Raw genomic sequence first — 6,399 nt, 5'->3', positions numbered from 1 at the left:
TGTACATGCATAATTTCAAGTTTATTTGGTAACCTGGCACAAAGAGGAAGAAATACAAAAGCGGGATAAAGAACAATCAGGGAATAGTTACTAAAGGTGATGAGGCTAGAACCAGATTTCTTGAACTGAGCTATGGAAGAGCCAACTCAAAGCCAGAAAACCTTGAATTCCAAGTCAGTTTCCGACATGTCCTGGTTGTATGGCTCTGGGTAAGTCACCGTCAGTGCTTTAACAAGTCTGTAATGCTATATACACTGCAGACAAAGTGATGACCTGCATTGTTAGCAGTAGTTTCCTCACCTGGAAGTTCCCAGTACCAATGAAATCCAAGTCCCATACTCTTGGTTTTAAATAGTGTATTGATTGGTTCAAATACAGACTACACTATAGCATAACGGGTACAAATCTCAAATATGTGTCAAAACCCTGAATATGTATGATCTCTAAGTGGTCTAAGTCCTGAATATGGCCTTGTCAGAGAAAACACAATTTGCAATGGTGCAAAGGCAAAGCTGCATGGATGTTTTCTATACTGTTAGTGGCTTTTGTAACTATTCAAGAAATATTTCCTAAATCTACTGTCATTGCTTTCACAGCAGGTTGCCTTTCACATGCAACAGAAGATACTGAAGGTGACTCGTTGAAATATTGAGAAGAAGAGATTGATGATGAAAGTCACAAATACAGCAGTGATGATCAAAGAGAATGTAAGAATTTTAGGGGAAATAAATATTAAAAACATTTTTGAAACAAACATATAATTAATATAGTATAAAATTATTTTACTATATATGTATGCATGTCTATTTCCCTGTATATTTGTGAGGGGTGGGGCAGTGAGGTGGTGCAGTGGAAAAGTGCCAGGGTTGGAGTCAGGAAGACCTGAACTCAAATCTGCTCTCACATACTTACTAATTGTGTCACCCTGGGCAAGTCATTTAACTGTTTGCCTCAGTTTCTTCATCTGTAAAATGAGCTGGAGAAGGACATGGCAAACCATTCTCGTATCTTTGAAAAAAAAACTCCAAAAAGGGTCATGAAGAGTCAAACACAACTAAAAATGACATGAATTTGTGTGTGTATACATATATATGTATGTGTGTATGTATGTATACACATAAATACACGTGGAAATTACATATGTATGTGTGTATATATGTATTCATACATATATACACAAATATATAGGGGGATTATATACTGCCCTATATATACATACACATATATGTATATATCCCACACATTCCATATATATACACATACGTGTGTGTGTATACACACACACATACACACACACATATATATATTCCCCATACATTATGTGTGTGTATTTCCCTGCGTATGTGTGTGTGTGTGTGTATGTGTGTGTGTGTGTAGTCTTCCAAAGCAATCTAATTTTCAGGTCAATATTAAAAGTTACATAATCTCTAATAGTACAAGTCAATCTAACAAATATATCCTTTTTTTTTTTTTTTTTAACTTTTCCTTCCATGAGCAGGTGCACAGCCCTTAGTTGTTTTTCAGATGACTTGATACCCTGTGCTTTCCCACTTGTTCTGACAAGTAGTGAGATTCTCTTTTCCCTGTCCATTGTTGAGCTTCCAGAGATGATGGGCTTTCTTCTTCATGGGCATGATTTAGAGACTATTCGACTCATGGAAGCCCTGACACTTCAAGCCCTCAAGTTTCCTATAGCAATGATTGGACAGGACCCTTGAAAAAGGTCTAATTCCTATCCACAGCTTTTTAGGTGTACATATTTTCTTGTGAAAACGGATGGTTAATATTTTGTAAAAGCCAAATTCCCTCTGAAAAGGACATATCTGATAGATGAATAAATATATTTTGGAACTCAATTTTCTACAGAGTAAACTGTGTATGATTTAATCCTGAGTCCCCAGCAAATATGCACCTCTGTTTTCAATCAGAAGCATACATGTATGTACCATTCATTCACTGTGCATTTATACATATGTATGTACATATGTATGTTGTATATACATATATATGTTGTATACATACATATACACACAGATTTAAGTGCTTGTTACTTTTTGTGGGCTTCTCTCCAGGACTGTGACAATATGTTACCACAGTGGTGGCAAATGACTCTCTATATCATGGAGGCAGAAGTTCAGTCTTTAGACCATTAGATGGATTTTCTTCCTGCAGTTGCTGGACATGTTAATCCCAATTTGCCATTTGTAATGACTTCTACTGCTCCCCCCTGGCAAAGTAATCAGGACGCATTACCTTTTCAGAATTACGCCAGTAATTTAAGTGCTACTCAGGGAATTTATAACACTCATATCTTTCAAAGGAGGTGCCTCCAGAGGAATCATGGAAGATATATGGTTGCTGTTGAGACCAAAATTCCTTCTCAGCTTCTTTCAGCAGTTTGGTAGTCTTTATCATAGCCTTTTCATTCTCATGTTCTTCAAACTGACTTCTCAGTAAACAGGTTCTGAATCAATAGGTGTACTTGTGGATATTCCAGGACTCAAGGTGGTGAAGGACCTTCCTGTAGAGTCGTGGAACCAAGACCATGACTGGCTCTTCTTCTCTTACCTTGAAAATTGATCACTTAATACCTCCAAATCTGCGTTGGGTCCAGTATGGCTACTGTTCTTTCCTTGTTTGATCTCTCCAGTAACATTTTTATCTCCTCAATAAGCATTTTGGATACTTTGATGTTAGAGGCTAAATATGGTGACTACATTATCCCCAATAGCAAAAAAGTTTGTCATAAAAATCTCTGGGAACCTTTTTCCACCTTTCTGTTTGTTGTTCTCATTCAAGTTTTATCCTTAAATGCCCTTGGAATGACTTTGTTTAGTGGGATTTCTCATCCAGCTTTCTTTAAGTTGTTCCTTCCATGATTTTTCACAATTTTAAGAGGTGAAACTACTCATTATTATGCACAATCCTTCTTTGCAAGGTTTTATGAACAAGCTTATCTTCTATGTTGGCTTTGCCCATGGTTTCTCTACTTAATAAATATTTGTTAGCTAAGGTGAGTTTTAGGCTAACGTCTCCTTGTTTTGGTAATTGATTTATATTGATTAAATTTTTCCATTAAATTATTTTTAATTTAAAAAACCTTTTTTTGTTGGATTTTAAACTAATTCACTAATTCAATTATTGCAGAGACAGCATGGCAGAGAGCTTAGAGACCAATCCTTGGAGCCAGAAAGAGCTCAGTTTAAGTTCACCTCTGACAAATACTGACTGCGTGACTATGTCCAAATCATTTGCCCTCTTACTGCTCTTGGAAACACTCTAAGATTAGTTTATACAGGGAAGATCCTGACTTGCATTGGTAGAAAGAGGTTCCTTATTTGGGAGTTCTCTAAACCGGTGAAACAAAAGATCCAGTCCAATCCCTATCCACTATTAAATCATTATGATCAATGTCAATGTTCTTGTCTCTCCCTATTTCTTATTTTCAATATCAATTACCTGTTTAAGTAGGTCAGCTTATGAGTCTAATTGTATACCATCTCTTTTTCTTATTTTTATTCTTTTAATTTTGTTTTAAATTTTCTCTTTAACCAACCAGTGGTCTGATTACACAGAAAATTGATTTAGGAGAATGACAGTTCACTTGTCTGGGTATAAGTCTGCTTTTGAGAAAAGTAGTTGCTGAGTTGTCTGCCTTGACAGTTCACTTGTCTGGGGGCATAGATCTACTCAGAGTTCTAAGAGAAGCAATTACTCTGACTTAGAGTTTTGAGTCAGTAGTTCCTCTTTTGAATGAGACAAGTTGTATAATACTGGATCAAATGGAAAACACAATATATTTCAGAGATGTGTGTATTAGGAATTGAAGAAATAGAGAACTTTTAGGTTAATAATTACTGAAATATGGACATCTGAGCTACTGAACATATAACAAATGCAATTTATTTGATCATAGAAAAATGAGAATTCAGTTACTAACCTTAAGGTGTGGTTATTTATTGAGAGGAAGCAGTCTGAACCCAGAAAAGAAGTGAAAGAACAGATTTAAGAACCATGTTGAATAGAGATCATAACTCTCTATATACTTTTCCTTCTTACTGAAAGGTAGAAATTCAACTGAGGAGAAAAGCTTGGAAGCAGAGAATCAGAGAAGTCAACTAGTTGATTGATTACTTTGGCTGAGAAATTGTTTCCAGTAAGGTATTAGCCAAGCACAACACAGATCAACTCAGTTTAGCAGTGGAAGCATCTGCAACAGAAGCTACATTCATACATAGTAAGGATAGGTCCTAAGTCAAGAGATGACACTGGGGTTTACAGTTACAGAGTTGTGAATTACCCAAGAAAATTGATTTTCTTCACTTATGTGCTTTTTGTGCTTCTCTGGTTTCTAAAAGCATGTCTTCACTCTCCCAGACCAATACTGAGTTCACTAATGGGAAACACAATCCTGGTGTATGTATGAATTGTGATATATTTATTTTTTCCTGTTTTTGCTTTGATAGAGTTTCTGAGATATTACTACTTTTGTCTCTTATTAAGTAAATGGTTATGTTTAAGTTTTATATATTTCAGCATTGAGAGTGACTGGTTTGTTTAAATGGAAGTGCACACGTGGGGGCTCTTGAAAGCTATAATAAAAATTAAGGAAGATGTATTCCCCCCACAACAGGGTCACTCCTAGGACCCTGAGAGAATTTGAGTATAATTTGAGTGGTGGTGGCCCTTTTCTAGAAACCTAGATGACAATATAAGGGCAGATCCTAATGAGAAATCCAAGCCAGAGAGTGAGTAGGTGTCCACATACATTGTGAAAGAAGCTGACATTGTAGATGTACATGTCAAGTATTCCATGTAACCATTACATTGTATGAGCTTACTCTGCGTATGCTACACAGATTGTTAAAAAAGAAAGGTATTCCTTATCACTAACATGCCACTTTATAGTCCATTAAAATACAATCAATTTTATTTGTGTGTGTGATGTTATTTGGTATTCACAACGTCCTTTGATTCTTTTCTCTAGGAAAGTATTCATGACGTGTAGACATGAGACTACTATGTGAACTATAAGTACTTTGTCCTCTCTCATTTCTTACTCTGTTCTTATTTTCCAACCTTTTTTCCTTCCTACCATCTTGGACTATACTTCCTTTTTTTCCAAAATTACCAAATACCAAAATATATGCTGATTTAATTTCTGGAGTCTGGCCAATTTCTTTGTTCTCTGCCACAGAGTTTGGCTTCAATCATTTTGATGATCTCTGCAGATATTTATTTGAGCACTAAGATAGATGAGCACATGTTCCACAAAGTGGTTTTATTGTTGTCTTTGAATACCTGATGAAATTAACTCCAATAATTTCTTTATTTGCTTTTGTGAATTTGTGAATCAAAATTCCAGTTAGTTATAATTTCCCTTTGTCTCCTGGTTCCATTTATACTGATTGTGTGAAAATGGGTATAATTTTATTCCTTCAATAGTATGTATACTCAGTGATCACTGGATCAGGACTCACATAAGAGGAGATTTTTAGAATGCCAATAGCTAAGATAATATTTACAGATGATCTAAAAATCATGAGACTACTTTGCACCCTTTGATTCCTTTCCACCAATCTGCATGGTCATTGCAGAAGTGGTAGGGGGCCGCACAGGACTGAGGAGGGGTTCTGTTTTGTATTTTGTGTGATTTTGTGGCGATAGACAAAATTCATCATCATGTCTCCAGCTTACTAGTAATGGGCCTCTCCATACTTTCTTAGTTTAATCCTTGGAAAGCAGACTCAATCTATTTTACCAGGACTGTTGTCAAAGCCTTTTTAAGCTGGTAGAATCTGCTGGCATAGTTTTCAAGAATCTATGGAGTATATTCCATACTACAATAGGGGATCAGCATAGGACTTAGTGTAGGGTAATGACTACTTTTAAATGAAATTTGTATGTATGTATATGTGTATATATTTAAATGCCCCCAGTATACACATATGTACATATGCCTATATGTGTATGTAAGAAGTGGTTATTGTTATCATATTAAAAACCAATTATTAAATTAGGATTAAGATTTCTTTCTATTTATTTCCTCATTTGGGGACCAGCCCCTGTAGGTCAGTTGGTCAGTCTCTAAAGGACATTGCTGATATTTGCCTATATCCTCTGGGTACATGCTCTGAGATCTTGGGGGGAGGGACCCTGACCAACTAGAGAATTTTACTTCTATTTAAGAGTGTAAACACAATCTAATCTATGTGAATTTTTGCCTTAAGAAATAAGCCTATATCCTTGTACCCCTCCATAACCCTGCTTATAAAGGAGAAAACCAACTAGAGTGGTCTGAGTAGAGACTGATTCCTTTGTCCAGATTGCTGAAGGCAGCTGAGTCTTATGATCAAGCCATATTCTCAGCAGGAGGAGCTGAAGACTTTTAGCCTACCT

The 6,399-nt window shown here is 36.0% G+C and overlaps 1 pseudogene; it reads right to left on the bottom strand.

Moving 5' to 3' along the window:
- Positions 1-2,036: 2,036 nt before the first annotated feature.
- Positions 2,037-2,448, bottom strand: LOC140502355 (NADH dehydrogenase [ubiquinone] 1 beta subcomplex subunit 9 pseudogene; annotated as a pseudogene).
- Positions 2,449-6,399: the final 3,951 nt, after the last annotated feature.

The sequence above is a fragment of the Notamacropus eugenii genome, chromosome 4, assembly GCF_028372415.1.
Source record: "Notamacropus eugenii isolate mMacEug1 chromosome 4, mMacEug1.pri_v2, whole genome shotgun sequence".
Taxonomy (NCBI): Eukaryota; Metazoa; Chordata; class Mammalia; order Diprotodontia; family Macropodidae; genus Notamacropus; species Notamacropus eugenii.
This window is presented reverse-complemented; position numbering and strand designations above follow the sequence as displayed.